The sequence below is a fragment of the Maylandia zebra genome, linkage group LG3, assembly GCF_041146795.1.
Source record: "Maylandia zebra isolate NMK-2024a linkage group LG3, Mzebra_GT3a, whole genome shotgun sequence".
Classification (NCBI taxonomy): domain Eukaryota; kingdom Metazoa; phylum Chordata; class Actinopteri; order Cichliformes; family Cichlidae; genus Maylandia; species Maylandia zebra.
The window spans coordinates 10,747,949-10,764,873 of record NC_135169.1 but is presented as its reverse complement, the minus strand read 5'-3'; the positions used below and the strand labels follow the sequence as shown (position 1 = coordinate 10,764,873).

Genomic DNA, 16,925 nt, shown 5'->3' with positions numbered 1-16,925 from the left:
CTGGACGATAGGCCTATTTTGTGTTGTTTTTGTTGTCGTCGTCGTCGTTGTTGTTGTTGTTGTGTGAGTGTGTGTGCTATTAAGCAAACTTAATATGCAAAGCACACTAACATTTTTATTGCAGGATTATAGGTCCAGGGTGGTGCTGCTCCAGAGGAGGAGATGCCCTGATGTTACCTGGGATATGATCTAGCTAATCTTTTTCTTTGAGACAGGAATCTGATTTTGATGAGTTGACTCATGGGAGTGTCCATGTGTCAAGATGGGGGATCCAGGATTAATATGAAACAATGAATTAACATTAAATTTTGGAATTAACATTAAATTTTGTTTTATATAATTTTTGCAGCGATTTGTGTGATTAACCGTTTATTTACAGGTATTAAACCCATGTTCAGATGAGGCTTTGATGGCCTATAAGTGAAGTTCACTGAACTAAAGAATGTGGTTTGATGATTGTTGACATGCTCTCCAAATAGAAGTTTTTCCTCCTAGCAATGAAATACAGGTGCAGCAGTAATCTCCTGAGAAATCTTCAGAGGCCCAGTGAGAAGCGAGAACCATTCCAGGCATAACTGACAGCCCAGGCAGTGGTTGAGGTCAAAGATCAAGCTGATTGGGGCCCATCATGAAATCAGACCTTGGAGCCACAGCAAGGACCATGAAACTGCCTGCAAAATAGAGGAGAGGATCGTCCACAAGATAGGAGAGAGGCTTCAGGAGGATCAGAGATCATCTTCAGCACAGCAGACATCACACAGAGAGCTGTGCTACTAAGCTTCCAGGAAATCAAGAGGAGACTTCCCACAGCAAGATTTTAAATAAAATGAAAGATTCAATATTGACGCTGAGGAAGACGACTAAGGTGTACGACGTGCTCTGCCTTAAACCTTCAGCAGCGTTGGAACATGAAAACTCGTGGGATGAGGGGAGCGTGTCAAGCTCCATCGACAGCGCAGAAGGAGTTCGAGGATGACATCATGATTCTGTGAAAGCACAGGAACCAGAAGCTATGGTGGTGATGACAGCAGTTTCCTATGAACATCACCTAATGCTGTGCCACTATACTGTGCATACGATGACACTCTGAAGGCTGCTGGGATCATAACAGCAGTAAGATGACGGAACCCAGCACCCTTTCCACAGAGAGCTTTTTCTGCAGAGCGTGGACAATTAAGGAGTCATAAATATCCCCCTCACAAGACGAAGGTCTGAAGTCAGGTGATGGGGGCTGGTAAGAGGCCATAAAACTAGAGTGCTGAGAGGTCTGCAGCTTGGAAATAGCTGAGACCCATGTTGACGAACCACAAAACCAACTAGTATGTTTGAATGTCTATTCTACATACATTTGGACTCTGGTCCTATGGACAGTGATGGAAACAACTGGAAGAGACATTCATGACGCCCTGCAGAGCTTAAACCACTCTGCAGAAAGACATGTGATGTGCACACCCGGAGGAAGCACCACCAAGTTGAGATGTTTTTGAAAATGTTACTTTTTTAGTTTCACTATTAAATTAACAATTTCTTTGGTTGCTCGTAAGATGCAGTTTGCCATGAGATGAGCTCAATGAATGGGGTAACTGCTAATACATTTATTAAACTGTGTACCTTTCAGTAATTTAGGGTGATTTGACATATGCTGAGTATAAAAAGGTTTGCATTGAAACTGTCAGACATGACGTATTCATACCTGGGAACTTTTCAGGCATAAAGGTCAAAAAGGGGGGAAATGTTAGATTTGTATTGTTGATTGTCATTTATGCTTAGAAATATTTACTTATATATGCTTAGAGTTTTGTAATTAGTTGTAGATTGGTAGAGGTTTTGATCCTTGATAGTCTGCAAACTTTGTGTGTATTAGACAGCACTTTGGGAGCATGAGAGGTCATACCGTGTCTTATTATTTTATGGTAGGATTAACGTAGTTGCGTCTGTTCTAGTCTAAGTGCTCTTTGTTTAGATGAACTGCAGGACTTCCTCACCGTGTTATCTAGGATGAACCATCTAGGGTGAGGGGGAGGCTACCCTCTTCCTGACCAAGGATGTTTGACCCTTTGATCAGCAGTCCCCACACACACACACACCACACACACCACACACACACACACACACACACACACACAGGCAAGGTACTCTTTGTTTGTATGTAGACGTCGTATGTTAATGAACCTATGCATATTCATGTAACCTCAATAAAAGGACAGTGTATGGGAGAACGGACGAGACCAACTGGAGTCAAGCGGTTGTCCGGTTCTCTCCCGTGCACGAGTAACATGAAGAACTTTGCCTACTTGTGTCTTGCTTAGCAGTGTAATTATATTGTCTTCAACGTTCCAGCGGATGGGTTCAAGCTACAAACCTAACATTAATTGGTCCTTCGATGCCGGAGCCCTGGAATCGCATTCACCGAGGGGAGGAGAGGCACGCTGAAAGCCTGACGTCAGCCAGGAAGTTCCTGTGGATTCGCGGTCTGTCTTTTCTCCTCGATGAATGAAGGTCGGCGGGATTCGGGCTGATATTACACTCTAAGCAACGCCAAGTAAGTTTAAAGAGGCCGACTCTATAACCGTGTCGTTGTGCAGTCTCCGCCACTGTGTGAGGCGTTGAGAAGAGGCCGACTCTATAACCGTGTCGTTGTGCAGTCTCCGCCACTGTGTGAGGCGTTGAGAAGAGGCCGACTCTATAACCGTGTCGTTGTGCAGTCTCCGCCACTGTGTGGGGCGTTGAGAAGTTCGCTACTTTGTGTAGCGATACCCGGGTTCCTTGCTACTTTGTGGAGCAAGAGGTTCCTCGCTACTTTGTGTGGCTAGAGGTGAGTTCTCCGCCGCTTTGTGGGGCGTTGAGAAGTTCCGCGGGGTCCAGATTGTGCTGGACGATAGGCCTATTTTGTGTTGTTTTTGTTGTCGTCGTCGTCGTTGTTGTTGTTGTTGTGTGAGTGTGTGCGGAGCAGAACATGTGGTCTGTGACACCGACTGTTGTTGTTATCATGGGTTTCTAAGCAACCAAGAGTGAGTCGGAGGGAGACAGACGTTTGTGCTGGACTTTGCTCCTGGCAGCACAAAGTATTTATGTAAAAAAGAGAGAGAGCGATGGCTCCACAGCTGCGCGGGTTCACGCGAGCGCGGTCACGCGGGTTTCACGCGGACCTGAGCCGTGCGGTTAATCGCAGGCTTAAAAATGGAAGAGATTAAAATGTTAGAAGTTTTCAGAAAACACACCAGCCTTGAAGAGCGTGTGGAGAAGGCCAGCCCACATCAGCAGCTATGCTCTGGTGGGTGGCTGTCCCCCCACCCCTTGCTGACACAAAACGTTAACTCTTCAGCCTGTGTGCCAGACCATAGACGTAATTGAGGTGGATAGTTGTTAAAAGTAATCTACATTACGCTTGTGGTTGCTTAAATTCAGTACGATGACATGTGAGGTGAAGTGATATAGGTAAATATTTAAACTAATGAAGTGCATAGAGGCACTTGACCTGTGTGGAAGACTTTCGTCTTATTATGAACCATTGTTGGGATGTAGAGCACACCTGTGAAAACAACTAATATGCTGAACCCTGTATGAAACATCTAAAAGTACATGATGGAGAAGCTGAGTTGAATATGAAAGTGTAAGACTTTGGCACTGTGGGCAGAGCAACTACTGTGTGATGTTGCGTTGCAGTTTTTTTTTTTCTTCTGAGCTGATGAGCAGGCTACACATTATCAGATCGAGAGCTGTCTGAGAACTACTCTAAGAGAGGGAAACAGCGCTATGATAACTGTGATAACTGGAGTGTGCAACGTTTCCATGAGCAGTTTTCCTGCATCTTGACTTGTGTGTAGAGTGTTCATAACATCAGCATCATGTTTTTGATTATTTGTTTGTTGGGTTGAAAAATAGTTAAATAAACTGGTGATCATATTTACGGATCACCATGGCACATATCATCAGCCATGTGATTTATTTTTGCAGATGACAAAGTGAGTGTGAATGTGTCTGACATCACAGTGTTTTTGTGCACTGTGCAAGAGTAATTGCCTTTGATTGTGAGTGACAGCGGTGATTTTGCAGGTCACCAGCTATTGTAAATAAAAAATTAAAAAAAAGAGTGAATAAGAGGGAGAATTTATATTGTAGAAAAAAATAATCATAGGAAAAAGGTTTTGTGTTGATCAACCAAAAAAAAACAACTATAATTTCATTTTCTGCTTTTAAGAAAGGACTGTTCACAAAAACACAGAGCGAGAGAGAGAGAGAGATATGTGTTGATTAAGCAGTGATGATAATAATGAAATGTCTTAGTTTGTCACTTTCAGGTGAAAAGCAGACCTGAATCAATTTTCCACATGCAGCGGTCGGAAGAAAGTTATAGTTTAACATCATTGGAAACATGCAGGCCAAGTTTCTGGCTGACTTATTTACAGTGCCATGTGTTTCTCAACCTCACAAGCGAGCTCACTCCTCCCTGAAGATAAGGAATGCAGCTCCATGATAAAGAGACAGCAGCAAGTCCTGAGCACAAAAAGTCCCAGCAAAGCAGCAGCAATGTGGATAAACAGCAGCAGAAGAAAGCAAACCCATCTTCCTGTCTGATTGGATGAATTCCACGGAGGGGCGAGCAAGATGGCGGTGGCAGCATGTTGAAATGCTCAAAAAGGACTGAGTGACTCGGGCAAGCCACATGCAGCTAGCATGCTGGCTAGCGACATGAAAGAAATGGACCCTTCATGATGCGTTCAACGTGCCAGCGCTGTGGTGGGAAAGGCTCCATCATAAACACGCCCTGCGCCCTGCGCCGAGGTTCAGGCCAAGAAGAAGAAGACGATGACTTCCAAGCCCAAGAAGGTCGGCCTCAGCGTGGGCGAGCTGATTGTGAAAGCCGTGGCCGCTTCCAAGGAGCGCAACGGCCTGTCTGTGGCCGCTCTCAAGAAGGCTCTGGCTGCCGGAGGCTACGATGTGGACAAGAACAAGGCCCGTGTCAAGACCGCCATCAAGAGCCTGGTGGCGAAGGGCACTCTGGTGCAGACCAAGGGCACCAGGACCTCCGGATCCTTCAAGATGAACAAGGCTACTGAGAGCAAAGCCAAGAAGCCCGCCGCAGCCAAAGCCAAGAAACCGGCAGCAGCTGCTAAGAAGTCGCCCAGGAAGGCAGCAGCAGCAGCACTTCAGCCACTAGCACGAAGTCAACCGCATCAGAGGACAATAGTGAGAGTGGCTGTGACTTCACTGTGCATGTGAAGAAAACGTTTGAGGAGAACTGAACAGTTGGAGTTTGACATTTGCCACCTGTGGAGTAAAATGGCAAGAAGAGACAGTGGGACACAGGACAAAGCTGAAGGAGAACTGCCGGCTGTTGGACTGTTGAAGTGGGAGAGGACAACAGAGTGAGAAGACTAGGTGAGAACACATAGGAATTATTTAATGTGGGAAATCAAAATTTGGGTTAGCAAACCTGGGGAAAAGAAAACTGACTGCTTAAGTTGGAAAATTGAGACGGAGTCTGAAACATTGCGAAAATAGAAACATATACAAAATCACACACACACAAGCAGAACATGCATTAACCCTACTAACAATTCCAAACACAAAATGACTCATGAAGACTCATAGCACATTAGTTAAGAAATGATTAAATAATAGCAGAGAAGTGTGTAGGAAAGGCAGCTTTAAGAACATGCTCTGCTGGAGATGCAGCTCCACAGACATGCATTAGACCTGCCTAATAACACAAACACATGTAATGAAAATTAGCTTGTTATCTTTCATCAGTGTTAAAATAGTGTCAATTTAGCAGACACTTGTTATTAAATACTGAATTTATCTAATGCAAAAAAAATTGACTCTCCAGGTTGCAGGACAACAGTTTAACTTTTGTGGGAAAAAAGATCCTGGTTTGACCAACCAGTGATCAGACAATAAATTTAGTTGTTAAAATGGTAAATTGGGAGAAGCTTCCTGCTTGATTGAGGCAGCACATGTAATTTACTGTATGAGGGAAATTGTCTTTTGTGATACTATTTTGAACATGCTTTTCTGTCGTCCTGTCAACTTAGTGGGTTAATAGCTGATATGCAAATTAGTTGATTGGTTTTAGATTAATGAAAGGTGACTGAATTCTAGCACGAGTGAATGAGATGTGTTGGAGTTGTTGTGTGTTGAGTGGAGACTCTAAAACACTGAGTTTCCTGCTTTGATGTGCGAGTGAATCCTGTATTTAGATACACAACTCTGAATACGTCAGAGCAGACTGTTTTGTGAAGTGCATGACAGCATGTCACATGTTTTATGATGAAGGGAAAAGGAAAATTGAATAAAATAGATCTGTGGCCTAAATGAGTGAAGAGCACAGACCTGGTAATTAAACTCATAGCTAATAAGACATTAGGATTATGTTGTGTGTTGTGCAGCTGATGGTTGATTTGGAGTGAATCTAGCTGATGATTTTTCTTTTGTTGTGAAGTTGAGCCTGCCGATTAGTATGATGGTATGATAAACCATGCTAATGGTATGATTTACCCTCCTGAGATGAGGAGCTTGTGTCATGACTTAACAAGGCCTTTTTATTTTGATACTTTCACAGTGCACTGAGAGTTTGGTTTGATAATCTCTGTTATTTTTTATTTTTCATTTTTGAACAAGCACTGATTTTTGCTTGTGAATTTCTTTTCTTTGAGCAGATCTGCAAGTCGGGAATTAAAAGCGTTACACGTCGTCAAGAAAATTGTTGCAAGTGAGTTTCTCCACATTTAAAATGGGTTCAGGAGAAAGCCACTTATTTGGGACAATTAGGAAATGAGAGTCCCCCCCAAAAAGGATTCAACGAGGAAATCCAGTCTAAATTATTTTTCTTTTTGAAATAACGTCGTTTTGCTGAGCGTGGAAACGAATGCGATGATAATTTCCACAATTAGCAAAAGAAGGAACCACTGAGTGAATGAGTAAGAATTTTAAAATATCTGACTGACTGACTGAACATGATTGTGTGAAGCTAACCCCCACCTGACAAAGGTGCAGATGAACCCATGTGTTTCCTTTTACAGGAGCAGAAAGATGACAGCAACACTCGAGGTTGCATGATGATTTAACCTTTTAAATGCCATTTTCTGTGTCTGTGCATTTATCAGGTGTGTTATTCATAGGCTTGAGTTGCTCACAGAGATATCTGTGACAAAGTATGCATACGCCTGCGCAAGCGCTAATATTTGCATTTTCTTTTCTTACAGCATGCCAGTTCTTCATGTGAATTGATGATGCGATTTATACCAGGACAACTGGTTGATGTTTTTTCCTACTACAGGATTTCTGGGTTTATGTGTGAGGAAAACTGTGTTTACAGGTTATGAGTGGTGATGCTGTTGCATTGTGTTGATGGGAAAATGTGAAGGTTACTTTGATAATGTGAATAACCTGTGTGAAATTTCCTGTGTTGAGAACTGGTGTTACTTCTTTCCACAGCTAGGGTTGACTTTATGGTGTTTTTATGGCACCTCTGGAACCTGTTGACCTGTGTCTGACCTCTGTCTGACTACAGTCAATGTGTATTGCTAATGTTAGTTTCTTTGAGAATGCTGTGGAAGATTCAGCTGAACCGGACAAGTGACATGAGTGAAACTAATAAGAGATACAGTGTTTCTGGGATAGTTTGATATGGGCTCATTAGCTGGCCACTTTTGAGCCCATAGTAATATATAAGTGGAGTGACTTTGCTTAAGAGCAGTCACCGATTACATTAATGTTGCCTGAGTACATGGGATGATCCATGTCTGAGGCGACTTATGAAAATAATTGTAGTTTACTGATTTGAGAAAACCTGCACATGACACTTGTCTTGCTGATGTTGAATGCTTCTTGTCCTTATGATACAATTGTTTACAGGTATGAAGTTTGATTTTACTTCCAGATTTTGTTTTCCAGGCCATGATGGTGTGTATGCAGGCTCCTGGGAGAGCCAGGTGTTAAGCAAACTTAATATGCAAAGCACACTAACATTTTTATTGCAGGATTATAGGTCCAGGGTGGTGCTGCTCCAGAGGAGGAGATGCCCTGATGTTACCTGGGATATGATCTAGCTAATCTTTTTCTTTGAGACAGGAATCTGATTTTGATGAGTTGACTCATGGGAGTGTCCATGTGTCAAGATGGGGGATCCAGGATTAATATGAAACAATGAATTAACATTAAATTTTGGAATTAACATTAAATTTTGTTTTATATAATTTTTGCAGCGATTTGTGTGATTAACCGTTTATTTACAGGTATTAAACCCATGTTCAGATGAGGCTTTGATGGCCTATAAGTGAAGTTCACTGAACTAAAGAATGTGGTTTGATGATTGTTGACATGCTCTCCAAATAGAAGTTTTTCCTCCTAGCAATGAAATACAGGTGCAGCAGTAATCTCCTGAGAAATCTTCAGAGGCCCAGTGAGAAGCGAGAACCATTCCAGGCATAACTGACAGCCCAGGCAGTGGTTGAGGTCAAAGATCAAGCTGATTGGGGCCCATCATGAAATCAGACCTTGGAGCCACAGCAAGGACCATGAAACTGCCTGCAAAATAGAGGAGAGGATCGTCCACAAGATAGGAGAGAGGCTTCAGGAGGATCAGAGATCATCTTCAGCACAGCAGACATCACACAGAGAGCTGTGCTACTAAGCTTCCAGGAAATCAAGAGGAGACTTCCCACAGCAAGATTTTAAATAAAATGAAAGATTCAATATTGACGCTGAGGAAGACGACTAAGGTGTACGACGTGCTCTGCCTTAAACCTTCAGCAGCGTTGGAACATGAAAACTCGTGGGATGAGGGGAGCGTGTCAAGCTCCATCGACAGCGCAGAAGGAGTTCGAGGATGACATCATGATTCTGTGAAAGCACAGGAACCAGAAGCTATGGTGGTGATGACAGCAGTTTCCTATGAACATCACCTAATGCTGTGCCACTATACTGTGCATACGATGACACTCTGAAGGCTGCTGGGATCATAACAGCAGTAAGATGACGGAACCCAGCACCCTTTCCACAGAGAGCTTTTTCTGCAGAGCGTGGACAATTAAGGAGTCATAAATATCCCCCTCACAAGACGAAGGTCTGAAGTCAGGTGATGGGGGCTGGTAAGAGGCCATAAAACTAGAGTGCTGAGAGGTCTGCAGCTTGGAAATAGCTGAGACCCATGTTGACGAACCACAAAACCAACTAGTATGTTTGAATGTCTATTCTACATACATTTGGACTCTGGTCCTATGGACAGTGATGGAAACAACTGGAAGAGACATTCATGACGCCCTGCAGAGCTTAAACCACTCTGCAGAAAGACATGTGATGTGCACACCCGGAGGAAGCACCACCAAGTTGAGATGTTTTTGAAAATGTTACTTTTTTAGTTTCACTATTAAATTAACAATTTCTTTGGTTGCTCGTAAGATGCAGTTTGCCATGAGATGAGCTCAATGAATGGGGTAACTGCTAATACATTTATTAAACTGTGTACCTTTCAGTAATTTAGGGTGATTTGACATATGCTGAGTATAAAAAGGTTTGCATTGAAACTGTCAGACATGACGTATTCATACCTGGGAACTTTTCAGGCATAAAGGTCAAAAAGGGGGGAAATGTTAGATTTGTATTGTTGATTGTCATTTATGCTTAGAAATATTTACTTATATATGCTTAGAGTTTTGTAATTAGTTGTAGATTGGTAGAGGTTTTGATCCTTGATAGTCTGCAAACTTTGTGTGTATTAGACAGCACTTTGGGAGCATGAGAGGTCATACCGTGTCTTATTATTTTATGGTAGGATTAACGTAGTTGCGTCTGTTCTAGTCTAAGTGCTCTTTGTTTAGATGAACTGCAGGACTTCCTCACCGTGTTATCTAGGATGAACCATCTAGGGTGAGGGGGAGGCTACCCTCTTCCTGACCAAGGATGTTTGACCCTTTGATCAGCAGTCCCCACACACACACACACCACACACACCACACACACACACACACACACACACACACACACACACACACACACACAGGCAAGGTACTCTTTGTTTGTATGTAGACGTCGTATGTTAATGAACCTATGCATATTCATGTAACCTCAATAAAAGGACAGTGTATGGGAGAACGGACGAGACCAACTGGAGTCAAGCGGTTGTCCGGTTCTCTCCCGTGCACGAGTAACATGAAGAACTTTGCCTACTTGTGTCTTGCTTAGCAGTGTAATTATATTGTCTTCAACGTTCCAGCGGATGGGTTCAAGCTACAAACCTAACACATGTCCTGGTCAAAAATGACTCCAAGGTTCCTCACAGTGTTACTGGAGGCCAAGGTAATGCCATCCAGAGTAAGAATCTGGTTAGATACCATATTTCTAAGATTTTCAGGGCCGAGTACAATAACCTCAGTTTTATCTGAATTGAGGAGCAGAAAGTTAGCGGCCATCCAGGTCTTTATGTTGTGAGATTATTATGCTATCATATATTACCTTATATCTGTAATCAAAGTATTTGAATTATGATACTGCTCCCTTAGTCTAGATTGTGTGATGTGTATGTAGTTTAGTTTCCATAATACTTCTGAGTTAAAAGAATGTAACAATTATTAGATTATAGATAATTAGACAATTATTATTGTTAGATAGGTGTGAATTATCCTGTACCATTGATCTGCTGTGAATGTGTTACACTGTTTCATGACATTTCATACTGCTTAATCATGAAGAGAATGTTGGGTGCAGAGGGCCTTGTTGTAGAAGAGACAGACCACATTCCATACCCCCACCTTTACAGAAACACAGGGAGCCAAGGCCGTCACCTAGGCACCGTAAGAGATAAAGAATGTGAATGTTTAGGTTTTTACGACTAAGTGGAGGCCACTAGAGGCTATAAGAGGCTGAGTAACCCTCCACCATTTTGAGATTTGCTGTGACCCTCTTCATGCATGTCTCCCCATCCGGATGGTTTATGCTCATATAGTGTTGAATTGTATGGAATAAAATAATTGTTGATTGAGCATTTATACACTGAGTATTGTCCTTCCTTCAGCCCAAAGATTAAAAGAATTGGGAGATTTTAACAATGTCTTTAAGACATTCCTGCAGTTTAACTAATTGGTGTGTGTTATCTGGCTTCATGCACAGATAGAGCTGGGTGTCATCTACATAGCAGTGAAAATGTATGCTATGTCTTCTAATGATTCTGCCTAAGGGAAGCATGTATAATGTAAACAGAATTGGTCCTAGCACTGAACCCTGTGGAACTCCATAATTAACCTCAGTGTGTGAAGAGGACTCTCCATTTACATGCACAAACTGGAGTCTATTAGATAGATATGATACAAACCACTGCAGTGCAGTACCTGTAATACCTACAGCATGTTCTAATCGCTCTAATAGGATATTATGGTCGACAGTATCGAACGCTGCACTGAGGTCTAGCAGGACAAGCACAGAGATGAGTCCACTGTCAGAGGCCATAAGAAGATCATTTGTAACCTTCACTAAAGCTGTTTCTGTGCTGTGATGAGCTCTGAAACCTGACTGAAACTCTTCAAATAAACCTCTGCAGATGATCTGTTAGCTGTTTGACAACTACTCTTTCAAGGATGTTTGATATGAAAGGAAGGTTGGAGATTGGCCTATAATTAGCTAAGACTGCTGGGTCTAGAGATGCTTTTTAAGTAAAGGTTTAACTACAGCCAGCTTGAAGGCCTGTGGTACATAGCCGATTGTTAGAGATAGGTTGTTCATATTTAAGATTGAAGCATTAATTAATGGCATTAATTAATAATCAGTATTTAAGGTTTGACTCTCATCATCCACTGGAGCACAAACTGGGTGTCATCAGGACGCTACAACACAGAGCGAACACCATCCCCACTGACACAGCGGCCAGGGAGGCAGAAGAACAGCACATCAAGAAGGTCCTGAGTAAATGCGATTATCCCAGCTGGACTTTTGTCAAAGCTGGAAAGGCACCTAAAGAATGCTCCAGCCAATCCAAGAGAGAAGGACAACTGCTGCCTAAGCGAAAACCTGTAGTGATCCCATATGTGTCAAGAGTATCGGAACAGTTGAGACACATTTTTTCTAAACACCAGGTCTCTGTGGCTTTTAAACCCCAAAACATGCTGTGCCAAAAATTGCCAAGGATCGGGTCCCCCGACACAAACAGAGTAACATAGTATACACTGTTAAGTGCAGGAGGATTGGCAGCATTTATACATCGGGGAAACAAACAACCTCTAGCAAAGCGGATGGCACAACACAGAAGAACTACCTCGTCAGGCCAGGACTCTGCAGTCCATTTACACCTACGGGCCAATGGACACTCTTTCAAGGATGAGGATGTACACATCCTGGACAGGAGAGAACGCTGGTTTGAGCGCGGAGTCAAGGAGGCCATTTACGTGAAAAGGGAAAGACCATCTCTGAATTGAGGAGGAGCCTAAGGGTACATCTGTCGCCATCTTACAATGCTGTGATTGCAGCCATTCCCCAACTGTCTGTGAATAGGACTCATGGCCATTGATCAGTGGTCTTTGATCAGTGGGTTTTGGTCAATGGTCATGAGAATTTGCATAATTATGATCAAGTAACTGACCTCACAGCCCATTGTTCCTTCAGTGGGCTGGTTTCAGTCATTATGCAAATGTACTGTTTATAAGATTTGGGGAAACCTGCAGTCAGCTGAGACTGAAGAAGTCACTTGGATGAGTGTCGAAACGGTTCCCCCAAAAAACGCTACGTCCAGATGAACAAAATTAACTTTTGGATATTTGTGAAGAAGTTGATGAAGTCATTACTAGTTAACGTTAAAGGGATGGTTGGCTCAGTAGAGCTCTGACTTTTTGTCAGCCTGGCTACAGTGCTGAAGAGAAACCTGGGGTTGTTCTTATTTTCTTCAATCAGTGATGAATAGTAAGATGTTCTGGCTTTCAGAAAGACATCTACTTTGATAAAGTCTACTCTTCACCGCTGTGTAATCAAGTATTGTAAATGTAAATGTTATCAGGAAATGATCAGACAGGAGAGGGTTTTCAGGAAACACTGTTAAATGTTCAGGTTCTATGCCATATGTTAAAACAAGATCTAGAGTGTGATTAAAGTGGTGGGTGGGTTCTTTTACATTTTGAGAGAAACCAATTGAGTCTAATAACAGATTAAATGCCATGTTGAGGCTGTCATTTTTAGCATCTACATGGATGTTAAAATCACCCACAATAATTATTTTATCTGAGCTCAGAACTAAATTAGATATAAAGTCTGAGAAATCAGACAGAAACTCTGTGTAAGGCCCAGGTGGACGATAGATGATAACAAGTAAGACTGGTTTCTGAGTTTCACAGCTGGGGTGGACAATGTTAAGCATCAGGCTTTCAAATGAATTAAAAGTCTGTCTTGGTCTTTCATTAATTAATAGGCTGGTGTGAAAAGTTGCTGCCACACCTCCCCCTCGGCCTGTGCGTCGAGGTTTCTGGTAGTTAGAATGACTCGGGGGTGTTGATTCATTTAAACTAACATAATCATCCTGCTGCAACCAGGTTTCTGTAAGGCAGAGTAAATCAATTTGTTGATCAATTAATAAGTCATGTACTAACAGAGACTTGGAGGAGAGAGACCTAATATTTAATAATCCACATTTCACTGTTTTACTCTTTGGTTCAGATGTGGATACTGTCATGGTCCTGCGTCCATGACTTAGTGATTTTGTTATTATTCTCATTATTATTCATGGGCTGTTTGGGATGGTTTGTGTTTTGGGATTTTAGATACTGGGTTCTGGGTTTGTGCTCCCTCTATTGGTCCCTGGTGTTAGTGTTCCCCTGTCTCGTCAGGTTAATCAGGTCCAGCTGTGTCTCCCACCTGTGTGTGATTTACCAGTGTCTCTCTGTGTACTTATAGTGTGTGTTTGCCTCTGTTCCTCGTCGTTCCTCGTTAAATGAATCATCTGTGTTTATACTCTGTGAAATCCCCTGCGTGCTCTCCCTGCTGTTCTCCCTTCATGTTCAGGTTTGCTAATCCTTGGTGTAGTTTCTCCCAGTTTAGTTCATCCTTAGTTCTGTTTTGCCATTTGCCACTTTATGTTTGGTATTGTTAATAAATCACCCTCACGTCTAAATAAGTACTCCTTTCCACTCCTCACACGGCCACTGACCCGAACCGTGACAGATACTGTATTGTTCTTTCTTTGTGATTTTTTCTGTTTAAGTTGTTTATTGCTGGTTTGTAGTTTGTTTTTTGTCTGTTTGGGAGCTTACACAGTCTCTATGGAGATGGGTTTTTTTTGGGGGGGGGGGGGGGGGTAGCAGGAGGAGAGAAGCTGCAGAGAGGCGTGTAAGACTGCAGCTCTGCTTCCTGGTCCCAACTGTAATTCATTATTATCAGGAAGTCCTAAAAACTCCCTGAAAAGCCTTCAGCTGATCCAAAATGCTGCAGCAAGAGTCCTGACAGGGACTAGAAAGAGAGAGCAGATTTCTCCTGTTTTGGCCCATCTTATCTTAATGACCTTGTAGTACCATATCACCCTATTAGAGCACTTTCGCTCTCGCTCTGCAGGCCTACTTGTTGTTCCTAGAGTATTTAAAAGTAGAATGGGAGGCAGAGCCTTCAGTTTTCAGGCCCCTCTTCTGTGGAACCAGCTTCCAGTTTGGATTCAGGAGACAGACACTATCTCTACTTTTAAGATTAGGCTTAAAACTTTCCTTTTTGCTAAAACATATAGTTAGGGCTGGACCAGGTGACCCTGAATCCTCCCTTAGTTATGCTGCAATAGACATAGGCTGCCGGGGGATTCCCATGATGCATTGAGTTTTTCCTTTCCAGTCACCTTTCTCACTCACTATGTGTTAACAGACCTCTCTGCATTGAATCATATCTGTTATTAACCTCTGTCTCTCTTCCACAGCATGTCTCATGTCTTTATCCTGTCTTCCTTCTCTCACCCCAACCAATCACAGCAGATGGCCCCGCCCCTCCCTGAGCCTGGTTCTGTCGGAGGTTTCTTCCTGTTAAAAGGGAGTTTTTCCTTCCCACTGTCGCCAAAGTGCTGCTCATAGGGGGTCATATGATTGTTGGGTTTTTCTCTGTATCTATGAAGCGCCTTGAGGCGACTTTTGTTGTGATTTGGAGCTATATAAATAAAATTGAAAATTGAAATTGAAATTGAACTCTGGATTGGATTATTAATTTCTCTGAAAAGAAATAGTTTTGAAAATTATTCAATTTCAAAAGAAAACGCAGAATCATGAATGATTGTCTTTCCTCATTTCTGTCATTCTGAATATTTAGTGACATTGATATCTCTGTAATACAACAGTGTATTATATGAAGGTTTCCTAATGCTGTTATTTCTCTCACTACGTGACATGATACTGTACCTTGATTCTCATTTTCCAGAAATGTGATCCTCACTTTCTGATGCAGTCAGCTCTCTGAGCACAGCATGGATGTCCTGTGGACAGGGTTGTTGGTTTGAAATCTGCTGGTCAAGAATTTCATTATCTGCCTCTGTCTGATTTGTGGAAACAGAGCAGACCAGAAGCAACAGCGAGAAAAACACCATGATCTCCATTCTGTCAGTGAAAACTCAACAGTATCTGTGTCATCTCCAAACCTGACTGACTTTTATATTACACAGTACAAAGGGGAGGTCACTGTATCGTACGATTCAGTAATCCTATGATAACTGAGGGCATAAGTAATTCTAGTAAATCAGTGACTAATGTAATCTTTATGACTTCAATACAGTTACTCGTTGTTTTCCTTGTAGTCTGCCAATGATTGTTAACTGACAGTAAATCAGGTCAACATGTGTTCATTGTAAATAAAACTGTTTAAATCATCTCTATGAAGGGATTTTTATTCAGAAGAAACTTTAAAAAATCTGGAAACTGTCATGGCCTGGGCTTAGGGACCCAGGGTTCATGTACTTTTGTGTTTTTATTTTTCTGTATATAGGGTTTTGGTTGTTGGCAGGTTGAATTTCTTCAGCTGTCTCAGGAAGTACATCCTCTGCTGGGCCTTCTTTATGACAGAGGTAATGGTGGGCTCCCACTTGAGGTCCTGGGTGATGGTGGTACCGAGGAAGTGGAATGAGTCCACAGTGGTAATGAGGGTGTCAGTCAGGATGATGGGGGGGGGTCATCGTGTAGGACTGACTTATCCCCGTCCAAGATGCATCAGATAACGGTGGTGTCATCTGCAAATTTAATTAGCTTGACAGACTGGTGGGTGGAGGTGCAGCAGTTGGTGTACAGGGAGAAGAGCAGAGGAGAAAGAACACAGCCCTGAGGGGAGCCGGTGCTGATGGTCTGGGAGTCTGAGGCATTCTTCCCCAGTGTTTAGAATCATAGATTGCTTGGTATACATTGGATTTAGAGAGACTGTAGAGTTTGTGATTGCTTGCAACATTATAAAATGGCGGTTGCTAGGGGGTAAGAATACATATAGAAAAATAGTCTTGGAATATGAACAAAGGGCTGGGGTGCAGGGCAGGAGAACAGCCAACCCCCACCCCAGGATAGGAAGCCACAAGTACAAGCCTGGGGGAGGGCAGCCCCAGGGTGTACAATAGAGAGAGTAGTCTAAGGAGCTTGGAAAGAAAAGCGTCTGGACTTCTTTAAGTTGCTTGAAGACGTTTCACCTCTCATCCGAGAAGCTTCTTCAGTTCCAAGGGTCAATGGTGGAGAGTCCCAGATATAAAGAGAAAGAGATGTATTCTAAGACACTTCTTCAGCTTCGAATCAGAGAGGAGAAACACAGTTTTTACTTGCTGCAAGGGCGGTGACAGAAACACTCGCACGGAAGTGAGGGTTCCGAGACTCGCGCCCTGCCACTGCCCTGGTCTTTATTTATATACATCGGTGGGTGCATTTGTTCATTACATTGGGATGTGGATTCGTATATGTGTGTGTGTGTGTGTGAACGTTTTATTTATTTATTTATCCCCTTCA

General features: G+C 42.6%; 1 pseudogene; it reads left to right on the top strand.

Moving 5' to 3' along the window:
• Window positions 1–2,103: 2,103 nt before the first annotated feature.
• LOC112434543 (histone H1 pseudogene) lies at window positions 2,104–8,233 on the top strand (annotated as a pseudogene).
• The last annotated feature ends 8,692 nt before the right edge of the window (window positions 8,234–16,925 follow it).